General features: G+C 43.2%; 1 protein-coding gene across 3 annotated transcripts in view; it reads left to right on the top strand.

Annotated features, from left to right (window-relative positions):
- Positions 1–16788, top strand: part of LOC124003931 (metabotropic glutamate receptor 4-like) — a 310526-nt gene that overhangs the window by 245426 nt on the left and 48312 nt on the right. The window lies entirely within an intron of this gene.

Raw genomic sequence — 16788 nt, 5'->3', positions numbered from 1 at the left:
TGTATCTCCTAAGGAGGAGATGTGAAACCAACAACTGCATGTGTTTTTCCTGGCTTATTTGAAGACACCAAGGAAAACTACACCAACTACACTAACAACAAGATCAGTTGTAGCAGGTACCCCGATCTGTTTGTAGACACTGTGCGACACAAGTGGGTTGCTTCTGGGTTACACTCAACTTCCTCCGGTTGCATCATCAGCAGCACTCATCAGTATGTTTAACATGGACAACCAACCCACTGGGGCTATGGGAATAGCAGATTGGAGGGTCATTTATCAAAGATAATATTTATCTCCTCACCAGATACATAAATTACTCACCAAAATACCTACAAAGGATACATTTCTTTTAATTGCTTGCATACAAAAATCATATGACAGATTGGTGAGAGCAGTTTAAAATGCTTTTTTTGTTTCACTTGTAATGAATTATTCCAGAGGCCACAGCCAGTGCTGTTTGTTGTTGTTGGTGTTGGGTTCAAGGTCTCCGCTGAGATTTAATTACATCCCAGTCTCAGTTTTAACCGCAGAGGGTCTAATGTGTCAATCCTCTTATACACTATGTTTAAAGCACCCAGGATAATGTGCAAACGTCAAAAAAGGTCAAACGTCAACAGCCTCCCAAAAGCAAAGCATTGGTAGTGTAATTAGTCACAGTGAGGTGGCCGTATCTGTGGCAGGCTGACAATCATCACCAATCTTATTTAGGAATATTGGCCTCTGTGGACTATCGCTACATCTCTACTCTCACAGTAGCAGAGAGAACTCCTCTTTGTTCAAGTGTGAGGATGCTTATCCTTCTGTCATTTCAAAAACAATGTACTAAGTAGGTTCTTTGATGTCTTGCTCTGCTTCTTCTTTTAGAAACCACAAGCAGTATGACAGTGGTTAAGACCTGGCATAGACATTTGTAATAGTTAGTAGAAAGTATTTTTCAATTATACAAAATTCAATAGTGTTGATGTCAGCCACTCAGTTCTAAGACAGAGGGCATATTTCTATAAATCATTAACCTTCGTGCTTTACCCTTCCCAATGTATCCTCTGATACCTTTTTTTGTCTATTCTAAAACATCCACTTCTCAAATATTTAATTTTGGCTCGCTCAGTAGCCGTCAATGCCTCAACATACAAAGCAAAGGTATCAAACATTTTTCAACCTCACTCTAGCCCCTGGTCCCAACCTCTCCCAGCACATTCTTCCATCTTGTGCCCACTTCTTCCTTTGATGCTCCAAAGACTGGCATGAAACTTCAATGAGCTGCGATTGAATGAAGCTTCCCATCAGTGTTCTGAGTCTGCTGCTATCACGTCTGAGAAACAGTGTTTTCTTTTTGTCTTTTAACTCTACTGCAGACAGAATGCAGTGAGCCTTTCGACTGTCAGTCTCCACAGACACTGCAGTTGTGACTATGGAACAAAGGCAAAGCACTGTGGGTTTTTCCCTCTCAGCGTGCTTCTTTTCCCCTCTTCTCAGGGAAGTGCCAATTCTTCATTGTTGTGTGTCTCAGACACTGCCAATTGAAATTGTAAAAAAAATCTGCATGCCATCAGATGTTCTCTTTTTTTTTTACATGAACTTGAAGAACAAGGCTTCACGTCAGTTAAGGCGCATGAAAAATAAGGCCTTACACACAGCATCGAAGTCAGCCAATGACTATACACTAAACATACAGTATATACCTATATTGCTGGCTTATAATTACAAATGGGGAAACAGGAATGTAGTTTTAAAAAATGTAATCTGAACTAGTTCCTACCTCATATTGTTTCTAAATTACATGGCAAGGTACATTAAATACTGTATCATGAGTACATCAACATTTTGATTCTAATAGGTGAACTCTGAGGACATTAACTGGTGTCCACTTCTTTCATGAGTATGGTCTCTGAGTATGATAGCCCAGCTTGAGAGTACTAGAGAAGATAGCAAAGGTTAATTTAGTGAAAAGTAGTAGAGAGAGAGAGAGAGGACCTCAACATGACAGCAGGACATATTGCCCAAGCCGTGAGAAGAGCAACAGGCCCAACCCCCACTATTACATCTGCCCAAGCCCCATCCTGTGACCTAAGAGGTATGTATCAGATGCTCAATATGCTCCGCTCACACGTACTGTGATGGTCCCGGTCTAAACCACACAAAAACAACATTAGACACTATGGAACACAAAGCTTTTACTATCTGATCCTGGAATATACAAGATCTGAGGTCATCTGCCTTTGGCCTAAAGAGCATAAACCAAGACCTAATCAAAGAAAATTGGAAATACAGGCATTGCCATCCTACAAGAAACATGGTATAAAGGAGACGGACCCACTGGTTCCCCTCTAGGTTACAGATAGCTGGTAGTCCCATCCACCAAACTACCAGGTGTGAAACAGGGAAGAGACTCAGGGGGTATGCTAATTTGAAATAGAGCAGGGCTAACCCACTCTTTTAAATTCATCAAAACAGGAACATTTTACATCTGTCTAGAAATGAATAGGTAAATTATCTCAACAGAGGAAAATATCATTGTGTGCTACCTATATCTCCCCAATAGAATCCCCATACTATAACTTTAACAGCTTCTCCATCCTAGAGGGGGAGATCAACAATTTCCGGGCTCAAGGACATGTACCAGTCTGTGGAGACCTAAATGCCAGAAATGGACAAGAACTGGACAATAACTGGAACCCTCAGCACACAGGGGAACAAACACATACCTGGAGGTGACAGCATTCCCTCCCCCATATGCCCCCCTAGACACAACAAAAACAGGTAACAGCTCCTGCAGCTCTGTCTGGCGCTGGGTATGTACATAGTCAATGGTAGGATTTGAGTGGACACCTATGGTAGGTACACCTATAGCTCATCTCCTGGCAGTTGTACTGTAGACTACTTTATCACTGACCTCAACCCCGAGTCTCTCAGAGTGTTCACAGTCAGTCCACTGACACCCCTATCAGATCACAACAAATCACACTCTTCTTGAACAGAGCTGTGCTCAATCATGAGTGATCAAAGCTAAAGGAACTGAATAATATTAAGAAATGCTATAGATGGAAGGAAAAGGGTGTGGAAATCTACCAAAAAACAATTAGGCAAAAACAAATTAAATCCCTTCTAGACAATTTCCTGGACAAAAGGTTTTACTGTGATTTTGAAAGTGTAAACTCGGCAGTAGTAAACATAAACCTGACCTCTGAGCTTCACTAGCAGGCTCGTACAATTTCTCAGCAAATGTACTGAGCAAATGTCAAATTGGCTTTTTACCAAATTACTGTACGACAGACCACATATTCACCCTGACTCAATATGCCATGAGGGTCTGCTATACAAATTGATGGAAAATGGTGTTGGAGGAGAAACATACAACATTTTAAAATCCTTGTACACAAACAGCAAGTGTGCGTTTAAAATTGGTAAAACCGGACTTCTTTCCACAGGGCCAGAGGGAGATAGGGATGCAGTTTAAGGGATGATAGGGATGCAGCCTCTTCAACATAGAAACATCCTCTCACTGTCAACTGCGTTTATTTTCAGCAAACTTAACATGTGTAAATATTTGTATGAACATAGCAAGATTCAACATCTGTGGCCACCAGCTGCATTAAGTACTGCAATTCATCTCCCCCTAATGGACTGCACCAGATTTGCCCGTTTTTTTTCTGTGAGATGTTACCCCACTCTTCCACCAAGGCACCTGCAAGTACATTTCTGGGGGGAATGGCCCTGGCGCTCACCCTCCAATACAACAAGTCCCAGACGTGCTCAATGGGATTGAGATCCTGACTCTTCGCTGGTCATGGCAGAACCCTGACATTCCTGTCTTGCAGGAAATCATGCACAGAACGAGCAGTATGGCTGGTGACATTGTCATGCTGGAGGGTCATGTCAGGATGAGCCTGCAGGAAGGGTACCACATGAGGAAGGAGGATGTCTTCCCTGTAATGCATAGCGGTGAGATTGCCTGCAATGACAACAAGCTCAGTCCGATGACCCAGACCATGAAGAGCACTTTTTGCCTGTCCTGTCTGGTCCAACGACGGTGGGTTTGCCCTCAGTCCAGCCTCTCTCAGCCTATTGTGGACAGTCTGAGCACTGAGGGAGGGATTGTGCATTCCTGGTGTAACTCTGGCAGTTGTTGTTGCCATCCTGTACTTGTCCCACAGGTGTGATGTTAGGATGTACCAATCCTGTTCAGGTGTTGTTACACGTGGTCTGCCACTGCGAGGACGATCAGCTATCTGTCCTGTCTCCCTGTAGCGCTGTCTTTGGCGTCTCACAGTACGGACATTGCAATTTATTGACCTGGCCACATTTGCAGCCCTCATGGCTCCTTGCAGCATGCCTAAGGCATGTTCATGCAGATGAGCAGGGACCCTGAGCATCTTCCTTTTGTTGTTTTCAGAGTCAGTAGAAAGGCCTCTTCATTGTCCTACGTTTTCATAACTGTGACCTTAATTGCCTACCGTCTGTAAGCTGTTAGTGTCTTAACGACCTTTGCACAGGTGCATGTTCATTAATGGTTATATGGTTCATTGAACAAGCATGGGAAACAGTGTTGAAAACCTTCACAATGAAGATATGTGAAGTTATTTGGATTTTTCCAAATTCTCTCTGAAAGACAGGGTCCTGAAAAAGGGACGTTTCTTTTTTTCCTGAGTTTATATCAACGAATTGACGAGGGGACTTAAACAGTCTGCAACACCCAGCCTCACCCTACTAGAATCTGAAGTCAAATGTCTACTGTTTGCTGATGATCTGGTGATTCCTTCCACAACTAAGGAGAGTCTACAGCGCACCTAGATCTTCTGCACAGATTACATCAGTCATGGGCTCTGACAGTAAATCTCAGTAAGACAAAATAATGGTGTTCCAAAAAAGGTCTAGTTGCCAGAACCATGAATACAAATTCCATCTAGACACCATTGCCGTAGAGCACACAAAAAACAATACATACCTCGGCCTAAACATCAGCGCCACAGGTAACGTCAACAAAGCTGTGAACGATCTGAGAGACAAGGCAAGAAGGGCCTTCTCTGCCATACAAAGGAACATAAAATTTGACATACCAATTAGGATCTGTCTAAAAATACTTGAATAGTTATTAGAACCCATTGCCCTTTATGGTTGTGAGGGCGGGGTCTGCTCACCAACCAAGAATTCACAAAATGGGCCAAACACCAAATTGAGACTGCATTCAGAATTATGCAAAAATATCCTCTGTGTACGTCGTAAAACACCAAATAATGCATACAGAGCAGAATTAGGCCGATACCCGCTAAAGATCAAAATCCAGAAAAGAGCTGTTAAATTCTACAACCACCTAAACTGAAGTGATTCTCAAATATTCCATAACAAAGTCATCACCTACAGAGATATTAACCTGGAGAAGAACCCCCTAAGCAAGCTGATCCTTGGGCTCTGTTCACAAAAACAGATAGACACTACAGAGCCTCAGGACAGCAACACAATTAGACCCAACCAAATCTTGAGAAAACAAAAAGATAATTACTTGACACATTGGAAAGAATTTACAAGAAAACAGAGCAGAATACCTGGCCACTGTGACTGACCCAAAATTAAGGAAATCTTTGACTATGTACAGACTCAGTGAGCATAGCCTTGCTATTGAGAAAGGCCGCTGAATGCAGACCTGGATCTCAAGAGAAGACGGGCTATGTGCACACTGCCCACAAAATGAGGCGGAAGATGAGCTGCATTTCCTAACCATCTGGCAAATATATTACCATATTAGAGACACATATTTCTCTCATAATACACAGACCCACAAAGAATTTGAAAACAAATCCAATTTTGATAAAATCCCATATCTATTGGGTGAAATACCACAGTGTGCAATCACAGCAGCAAGATTGTGACCTGTTGCCACAAGAAAAGGGCAACCAGTGAACACTATTGTAAATACAACCTTTAATTATGTTTATTTATTTTCCCTTTTGTACTTGAACTATTTGCACATCATTAGAACACTGTATATATAAATAATATGACATTTGAAATGTCTTATTTTTTTCAAACTTTCAAGTGTAATGTTTACTGTACATTTCATTAATGTTTATTATCTATTTCACTTTCTTTGGAAAAGTAAACATATGTTTCCAATGCCAATAAAGCCCCTTAAATTGAAATTGTATTGAATTGAGAGAGTAAATCTGCAATGTAAACAACCGGAGGAGAAGTCTCATACCACATCATATCCTCTCCGCAGTCTCTGCCAGGGGGGAAGTGTTGGCCTTGTCTGTCATGGCCGACAAGATGGAGCATCACCATGCAACTGTAGCTGTTCTGTTGGGCCCTTGAGGGTCCCTCTCTGCATCTCTGTGTGGTCTTCTCTCTTTCCTTTATTATGACTATTCCCAGGGAAATCCTTTAGTGATCCTCACATCATGTCCATTTTCTTCCTCTATTTCCCATTTCACATATTGAACATCATTTCTGATAATCCATTAACTCGAAAAAGCATTCAGTGGAGCGAACAGGCCTGAGTTTCAGTCATCTCAAGAGTAGTGTTTCAGTAGAACAAATAGGCCTGACTTTCAGTCATCTCAAGAGTAGTATTTCAGTGGAGCGAATAAGCCTGAGTTACAATGTACTGCATGATCGCTCCATCACTGTAATGTAGTCTTGTGTGTGTGTCTGTGTGTGTGTGCGTGTGTGTGTACGGGCATGTTTGTGTGCATGAGGGCGTATGTGTGTGTGCGTATGTGCCAACGGAGTCCACTAAGGGCCCTCATTAGGCCCCTGACACAGATAGGCCCCATTTAGACATGCAATGTGTGCCACATGACAAGCCTAATCGCTCACCCTCAACACAGGCCTTGACCAGGCAGCCTCAGCATGCTGTTACTTACAACTAGTTGAAATGGACAGCTGGACAAAGAACACACCTGGAGAACTGAGGTGGAATAGCGCCAATAGTCTGTAAATACATGGCTGCACCAATGATGCCTCTTTATCTACTGAAATATATTTTCTATCTATATATTGAAAATGGAATGGAATATAGAATGGAATATACTTAAGCATTGAGGCCCACAAGGTGTTGTATATGGCCAATATTTCACCGCAAAGGGCTATTTTTAAGCACAACAAAACATAGATTGCCTGGACCCAGCCCTTAGCCATGGTATATTTGCCATATACAACAAACATCTGAGGTGCCTTATTGCTATTATAAACTGGTTACAAATGTAATTAGAGAAATACAAATAAATGTTTGGTCATACCTGTGGTATACAGTGACTTGCGAAAGTATTCGGCCCCCTTGAACTTTGCGACCTTTTGCCACATTTCAGGCTTCAAACATAAAGATATAAAACTGTATTTTTTGTGAAGAATCAACAACAAGTGGGACACAATCATGAAGTGGAACGACATTTATTGGATATTTCAAACTTTTTTAACAAGTCAAAAACTGAAAAATTGGGCGTGAAAAATTATTCAGCCCCTTTACTTTCAGTGCAGCAAACTCTCTCCAGAAGTTCAATGAGGATCTCTGAATGATCCAATGTTGACCAAATTACTAATGATGATAAATACAATCCACCTGTGTGTAATCAAGTCTCCGTATAAATGCACCTGCACTGTGATAGTCTCAGAGGTCCGGTAAAAGCGCAGAGAGCATCATGAAGAACAAGGAACACACCAGGCAGGTCCGAGATACTGTTGTGAAGAAGTTTAAAGCCGGATTTGGATACAAAAAGATTTCCCAAGCTTTAAACATCCCAAGGAGCACTGTGCAAGCGATAATATTGAAATGGAAGGATTATCAGACCACTGCAAATCTACCAAGACCTGGCCGTCCCTCTAAACTTTCAGTTTATGCAAGGAGAAGACTGATCAGAGATGCAGCCAAGAGGCCCATGATCACTCTGGATGAACTGCAGAGATCTACAGCTGAGGTGGGAGACTCTGTCCATAGGACAACAATCAGTCGTATATTGCACAAATCTGGCCTTTATGGAAGAGTGGCAAGAAGAAAGCCATTTCTTAAAGATATCCATAAAAAGTGTTGTTTAAAGTTTGCCACAAGCCACCTGGGAGACACACCAAACATGTGGAAGAAGGTGCTCTGGTCAGATGAAACCAAAATTGAACTTTTTGGCAACAATGCAAAACGTTATTTTTGGAGTAAAAGCAACACACCTCATCACCCTGAATACACCATCCCCACTGTCAAACATGGTGGTGGCAGCATCATGATTTGAGCCTGCTTTTCTTCAGCAGTGACAGGGAAGATGGTTAAAATTGATGGGAAGATGGATGGAGCCAAATACAGGACCATTCTGGAAGAGAACCTGATGGAGTCTGCAAAAGACCTGAGACTGGGACAGAGATTTGTCTTCCAACAAGACAATGATCCAAAACATAAAGCAAAATATACAATGGAATGGTTCAAAAATAAACATATCCAGGTGTTAGAATGGCCAAGTCAAAGTCCAGACCTGAATCCAATTGAGAATCTGTGGAAAGAACTGAAAACTGCTGTTCCCAAATGCTCTCCATCCAACCTCACTGAGCTCGAGCTGTTTTGCAAGGAGGAATGGGAAAAAATTTCAGTCTCTCGATGTGCAAAACTGATAGAGACATACCCCAAGCGACTTACAGCTGTAATCGCAGCAAAAGGTGGCGCTACAAAGTATTAAGTTAAGGGGGCTGAATAATTTTGCACGCCCAATCTTTCAGTTTTTGATTTGTTAAAAATGTTTGAAATATCCAATAAATGTCGTTCCACTTCATGATTGTGTCCCACTTGTTGTTGATTCTTCTTCAAAAAATACAGTTTTATATATTTATGTTTGAAGCCTGAAATGTGGCAAAAGGTCGCAAAGTTCAAGGGGGCCGAATACTTTCGCAAGGCACTGTATGGTCTGATATACTACAGCTGTCAGCCAATCAGCATCCAGTTTAAAATCAAATCAAATCAAATGTATTTACATTTACATTTAAGTCATTTAGCAGACGCTCTTATCCAGAGCGACTTACAAATTGGTGCATTCACCTTATGACATCCAGTGGAACAGTCACTTTACAATAGTGCATCTAAATCTTAAAGGGGGGGGTGAGAGGGATTACTTATCCTATCCTAGGTATTCCTTAAAGAGGTGGGGTTTCAGGTGTCTCCGGAAGGTGGTGATTGACTCCGCTGTCCTGGCGTCGTGAGGGAATTTGTTCCACCATTGGGGGGCCAGAGCAGCGAACAGTTTTGACTGGGCTGAGCGGGAGCTGTACTTCCTCAGTGGTAGGGAGGCGAGCAGGCCAGAGGTGGATGAACGCAGTGCCCTTGTTTGGGTGTAGGGCCTGATCAGAGCCTGGAGGTACTGAGGTGCCGTTCCCCTCACAGCTCCGTAGGCAAGCACCATGGTCTTGTAGCGGATGCAAGCTTCAACTGGAAGCCAGTGGAGAGAACGGAGGAGCGGGGTGACGTGAGAGAACTTGGGAAGGTTGAACACCAGACGGGCTGCGGCGTTCTGGATGAGTTGAAGGGGTTTAATGGCACAGGCAGGGAGCCCAGCCAACAGCGAGTTGCAGTAATCCAGACGGGAGATGACAAGTGCCTGGATTAGGACCTGCGCCGCTTCCTGTGTGAGGCAGGGTCGTACTCTGCGGATGTTGTAGAGCATGAACCTACAGGAACGGGCCACCGCCTTGATGTTGGTTGAGAACGACAGGGTGTTGTCCAGGATCACGCCAAGGTTCTTAGCGCTCTGGGAGGAGGACACAATGGAGTTGTCAAACGTGATGGCGAGATCATGGAACGGGCAGTCCTTCCCCGGGAGGAAGAGCAGCTCCGTCTTGCCGAGGTTCAGCTTGAGGTGGTGATCCGTCATCCACACTGATATGTCTGCCAGACATGCAGAGATGCGATTCGCCACCTGGTCATCAGAAGGGGGAAAGGAGAAGATTAGTTGTGTGTCGTTTGCATAGCAATGATAGGAGAGACCGTGTGAGGTTATGACAGAGCCAAGTGACTTGGTGTATAGCGAGAATAGGAGAGGGCCTAGAACAGAGCCCTGGGGGACACCAGTGGTGAGAGCGCGTGGTGAGGAGACAGATTCTCGCCACGCCACCTGGTAGGAGCGACCTGTCAGGTAGGACGCAATCCAAGCGTGGGCCGCACCGGAGATGCCCAACTCGGAGAGGGTGGAGAGGAGGATCTGATGGTTCACAGTATCGAAGGCAGCCGATAGATCTAGAAGGATGAGAGCAGAGGTCACATACACACGGTTAGCAGATGTTAATGTGAGTGTAGCGAAATGCTTGTGCTTCTAGTTCCGACAATGCAGTAATAACTAACGAGTAATCTAACCTAACAATTCCAAAACTACTATCTTATACACACAAGTGTAAAGGGAAAAATAATATGTACATGAAGATATATGAATGAGTGATGGTACAGAACGGCATAGGCAAGATGCAGTAGATGGTATCGAGTACAGTATATACATATGAGAAGTAATGTAGGGTATGTAAAGAAAAGTGTCATAGTTTAAAGTGGCTAGTGGCTAGTGAAAGATGTAATAGATGATATGAGGGGGAGGTAAATACATATACATATGAGATGAGTAATGTAGGGTATGTAAACATTATATGAAGTAGCATTGTTTAATTAAAGTGGCTAGTGATATATTTTACATCAATTTCCATCAATTCCCATTATTAAAGTGGCTGGAGTTGAGTCCGTGTTGGCAGCAGTCACTCAATGTTAGTGGTGGCTGTTTAACAGTCTGATGGCCTTGAGATAGAAGCTGTTTTTCAGTCTCTCGGTCCCTGCTTTAATGCACCTGTACTGACTTCGCCTTCTGGGTGGTTGTTGTCCTTGATCTTTATGGCCTTCCTGTGACAACGGGTGGTGTAGGTGTCCTGGAGGGCAGGTAGTTTGCCCCCGGTGATGCGTTGTGCAGACCTCACTACCCTCTGGAGAGCCTTACGGTTGTGGGCGGAGCAGTGGCCGTACCAGGCGGTGATACAGCCCGACAGGATGCTCTCGATTGTGCATCTGTAGAAGTTTGTGAGTGCTTTTGGTGACAAGCCGAATTTCTTCAGCCTCCTGAGGTTGAAGAGGTGCTGCTGCGCCTTCTTCACGATGCTGTCTGTGTGGGTGGACCAATTCAGTTTGTCCGTGATGTGTACGCCGAGGAACTTAAAACTTACTACACTCTCCACTACTGTCCCATCGATGTGGATAGGGGGGTGCTCCCTCTGCTGTTTCCTGAAGTCCACAATCATCTCCTTTGTTTTTTTGACGTTGAGTGTGAGGTTATTTTCCTGACACCACACTCCGAGGAACCTCACCTCCTCCCTGTAGGCCGTCTCGTCGTTGTTGGTAATCAAGCCTACCACTGTAGTGTCGTCCGCAAACTTGATGATTGAGTTGGAGGCGTGCATGGCCACGCAGTCGTGGGTGAACAGGGAGTACAGGAGAGGGCTCAGAACGCACCCTTGTGGGGCCCCAGTGTAGAGGATCAGCGGGGTGGAGATGTTGTTACCTACCCTCACCACCTGGGGGCGGCCCGTCAGGAAGTCCAGTACCCAGTTGCGCAAGGGGGTTTTCGAGTACTAGGGTCTCGAGATTGATGACGATTTTGGAGGGTACTATGGTGTTAAATGCTGAGATTTAGTCGATGAACAGCATTCTCACATAGGTATTCCTCTTGTCCAGATGGGTTAGGGCAGTGTGCAGTGTGGTTGAGATGGCATCGTCTGTGGACCTATTTGGGCGCTAAGCAAATTGGAGTGGGTCTAGGGTGTCAGCTAGGGTGGAGGTGATATGGTCCTTGACTTGTCTCTCAAAACACTTCATGATGACGGAAGTGAGTGCTACGGGGCAGTCGTCGTTTAGCTCAGTTACCTTAGCTTTCTTGGGAACAGGGACAATGGTGGACCTCTTGAAGCATGTGGGAACAGCAGACTGGGATAAGGATTGATTGAATATGTCCGTAAACACACCAGCCAGCTGGTCTGCGCATGCTCTGAGGGCGCGGCTGGGGATGCCGTCTGGGCCTGCAGCCTTGCGAGGGTTAACACGTTTAAATGTTTTACTCACATCGGCTGCAGTGAAGGAGAGTCCGCAGGTTTTGTTTGCGGGCCGTGTCAGTGGCACTGTATTGTCCTCAAAGCGGGCAAAACAGTTATTTAGTCTGCCTGGGAGCAAGACATTCTGGTCCGAGATGGGTCTGGTTTTCTTTTTGTAATCCGTGATTTACTGTAGACCCTGCCACATACCTCTTGTGTCGTTGAATTGTGACTCTACTTTGTCTCTATACTGACACTTAGCTTGTTTGATTGCCTTGCGGATGGAATAGCTACACTGTTTGTATTCGGTCTGTATTCAGTCATGTTTCCGGTCACCTTTCCCTGGTTAAAAGCAGTGGTTCACACTTTCAGTTTCACTCGAATGCTGCCATCAATCCACGGTTTCTGGTTTGGGAATGTTTTAATCGTTGCTATGGGAACGGCATCATCCATGCACTTTCTAATGAACTCGTTCACCAAAATAATGTTTTTTGTTGTTGTTGTCAATCATAATGACCTTTATCTAATGTCAATGGGTCTTAAAAATGATGCTCACCATCCTTGTTCAGATAACTTGTGTCACGGCATGATACCTGTGGATCTGTCTAGTTTCTTCATAATCCATACAGTCTATCCCTCTGTGGATATAGCTGGCTCTTGGACTGCAATGTTAAACTGTGCCCTACTTGGTTAGAGAATTCGTAATGGGTTTGAAAATGTGGCAAATAGAGAGTGATTGTTGAGGATACTTGTTATGCTAGGATGATGAGTTGTGATTGTTGAGGATAATTGTTATGCTAGGATGATGAGTTGTGATTGTTGAGGATAATTGTTATGCTAGGATGATGAGTTGTGATTGTTGAGGATATTTGTTATGTTAGGATGATGAGTAGCGATTGTTGAGGATAATTGTTATGTTAGGATGATGACTAGTGATTGTTGAGGATAATTGTTATGCTAGGATGATGACTAGTGATTGTTGAGGATAATTGTTATGCTAGGATGATGACTAGTGATTGTTGAGGATAATTGTTATGCTAGGATGATGAGTATGAATGTGTATCAGCCTTCTCTTTCCTCAATCACATGCCAACAGAATAGTGTCATTTAACACTGAACACACTAGAGTACATGGCAGTGCTGGTGTGAAACATTAAGAAAACAGAGACCGAGACAGATTTTTTTTCCCTTTGGTCCACGAATCCTCTGTTGAAATAATCGTAACCTTTTCCTAAATTGCAGGTGGCAGGTAACCTAGCGGTTAGAGCTTTGGGCCAGTATCCTAAAGTTCTCTAATTTGAAAACCCGAGCTATCAAGGTGACAAATGTGTAGGTTTGCCCTCGAGCAAGGCATTTAACCCTAATTTGCTCCAGCGGTGCCATACTACTATGGCTGACCCTGTAAAACAACATATTTCACCTATCCGGTGTACATGACAATACAGCATTTATTTTTTTGCGCCGTTGTGAACATTAAAATCACACAAGATTCACAAACTGTACCTCTATCAAGTTTAATCAGCTTATCGTGTCTATCTGAGCTCTCCAGAGAGAGACTCAACTTTCGTATTCAGTCCAATCAACATACTATTCATGTTTCTTGATTGTAAAAAATAATGAGAGGTTGAATCACGAGAGACAAATCAACCATAAAATAGCAGGAAAAATGCCCTGCTCATTCATTGCTGAACTTCTCTTCAGATAATATCACACTTGGAGGGTGAGTGAGTCTGTAGGCTAAGTGCATGGAAGTGTGAGTGTGGCAACTGTTAGACGGCCCAGCTCGGCTCCTGAATAGGAAATGACTCCAAGGACAATGGACTGCATAAAGAGAAACTAAACAATGCGCCGAGAGTGCATTCAATTTCATTTTCAGGACTGCAAAATGGCTGCAATTTTGAAGATTGCTCTCAGGACCTTGTTTCTGTAGTCGAAAATATGCTTCAGGAAACTTCTGAATAAAAGTTATGAAAATATTTAGCTAATTTCAAGTCTTCAGGGTTTTGCTGTGGTGACTGCAAGAGGATATATAGATTTTTGCTTATGGTATCATACAATGCCCTCAGTTTAGGCTCTGGTATGGTATACTCTAAAGTGGTTCACTATCACTATGTCAGTCTGCTGTGAGGATACACCTTTCGGATACTCAGTTTCCATTAGTACTCCGAGGTTTCCTTACTACATAACTTAACCAGGAAAAACTTTACTCCCTAGCCATAATGTCAAACCAAAAGCCTTTTAAATGTAGCTCTGGAGAACAATGGTACTGAAAAGTAACATACAATGCACAAAAATTTGTCTGAGCCTTAAGTCTGGACTGTAATGTTTCTGACATGCATCTGCAGACCTGTACTGTAGCCGGTTCTGTGGTCTGTACTGTAGCCTGTATTGTAGCCTGTTCTGTGGCCTGTACTGTGGCCTGTACTGTAACCTGTACTGTAACCTGTACTGTAGCCTGTACTGTAGACTGTACTGTGGCCTGTACTGTAGCCTGTACTGTAGCCTGTACTGTAGCCTGTACTGTGGCCTGTACTGTAGCCTGTACTGTAGCCTGTACTGTGGACTGTACTGTGGCCTGTACTGTAGCCTGTACTGTAGCCTGTACTGTAGCCTGTACTGTGGCCTTTTCCTTTAGCCTGTACTGTGGCCTGTACTGTAGCCTGTACTGTGGCCTGTACTCTGGCCTGTACTGTGGCCTGTACTGTAGCCTGTACTGTGGCCTGTACTGTAGCCTGTACTGTGGCCTGTACTGTGGCCTGTACTGTAGCCTGTACTGTAGTCTGTACTGTAGCCTGTACTATAGCCTGTACTATAGCCTGTACTATAGCCTGTACTATAGCCTGTCCCTAAATCTGTGTGATCTTCAACCAGCTTCTCTTACTATCGTTGTCATGCCATGTATGACAAGACAGTATTGCAACGGCATGCCTGCATGACAACGATAGTCTGAGAAGTTTGCTAAAACTCATACATATATGGGGACATGCATGCCAGAAGGCATGCCATGAACATACAATCCATCTAGAGAACAGCCTGGTTAAGAGATGCCAATAATCTCTGGGCCAACCTCAGATTGGAGCAGCAAGCATGACCAAAAGACCGTAAACTGTTAAATGTAATTAGATCTGCAGTGGCAGGCTGTGGTGCCACATTAGTGTCTGAAAGGACCAATGTGGCAGTCAGGATCCATTTTCCTTTCACAGTGACAGCATGGTGCCAGTGCCATGTGATGGGCTATGGCCTCAAAGCCTTAACACGCCCTAATACACAGCTCCAACTGAGCCAGTGGGAAAGCTATGTCTTTTCGTAAAAAAAAAAATTGAAATGGAAAAATACTATGATTATAATCCCAGATAGAAATGATACAAATGATTACACTCATGGAGTGTTTTTTAAACATATCTCCTTCATAAATAACATCTGCTGTAATCCCTCTCATCTGCTTCTTTTGCTGTGAGATGTGGGGCTGCATTGTCGCTGAGGCATGGCTGAGCACACAGTAAATCCTTAATCCAGAGGGGCTGGCTCATCAAGATGTGGATTAGGCTGCTGCGTACGTCTTCCGCCTGACGCTAAACAAAGACAAGGAAAAGGCATACTCTTCAGCAGAAATCCGAACCGCCGAGATCATCCACGCTTTCCCCCTTGTTTGTAAAATGGGACACCCATTGTGCTTGGGGAGACTTGTTGATAAGCCAGGCATGAAAAGAGAAATGCCAGCGCCTTACGCCTTCCATCAGTGGATGGCGGTGTACTGCTGCATGTTCAAACTTGAGTTTTGAAGTGGAAGTCGATAGGTACGTACTCTTTGCATCCTCAGCAGAGAGCAGTGATGCTATACTTAATATATTCAAAGGGGCTTCTTTGGGAAGTAAATGTTGTTGTGTAGTTTAAATCATTTATAATATCACAAAGGAGAATCTCAGGAAAATATGTCGTTGTGTATTGTTTGTTGTGTAGTGGGGACTGTTTTGTTGATGGTGAGAATCTGCAGACATTTGGCTTCTAAGTCATGTGACATACCATTACTATAGCTCGAATGGCAAAACATAGTGGGGAAAAACATTAACAAAGACTTTCAGTGTGCGATAACACTACACAGTAACACATTGTAGTTTGACATTATTCTCACAAAAGCTGTTTCCCAAAATCCCCCCACCCACAGTTCTCACTTAGAGAATGGAAGAAAACATTTTAATAGATGACTGAAGAGATGATTTGACTAGGCAGAAACCCCTAGACAGAACAGACCAGAGAGAGAATATACAATCAGCATATGCCACTTATTCTCTCCACACCCCAGTTACATTGCAAACTTTCTTGAATAGAGAAGTTGAATTTTCATATTTATTTTGGTTACCCGCCTACATTTGCATATTCTGCTTTGACTTTTTTGTATATATATATATATATATATATATATATATATATATATATATATATATATATATATATATATATATATATATATATATATATATGCATACAGTAGGGGTATTTGAAAAAAGTGTTAAACAAATCAAAATATATTTGAGATTCTTCAAAGTAGCCACCCTTTGCTGTGATGACAGCTTTGCACACTCATGAGGTAGTCACATGGAATCCATTTCAATTAATTGGTGTGCCTTGTTAAAAGTTAAATTGTGGAATTTCTTTCCTTCTTAATGAGGCTGAGCAAAAGGGTTGTGTTGTGATAAGGTTGGTTTGTGAGAAGGTAGAAGTTCATATTATGGTAAGAGCAGCTCAAAAAGGCAAAGAGAAATG

Source organism: Oncorhynchus gorbuscha, linkage group LG18 (assembly GCF_021184085.1).
Source record: "Oncorhynchus gorbuscha isolate QuinsamMale2020 ecotype Even-year linkage group LG18, OgorEven_v1.0, whole genome shotgun sequence".
NCBI classification, from domain to species: Eukaryota; Metazoa; Chordata; class Actinopteri; order Salmoniformes; family Salmonidae; genus Oncorhynchus; species Oncorhynchus gorbuscha.
This window is presented reverse-complemented; position numbering and strand designations above follow the sequence as displayed.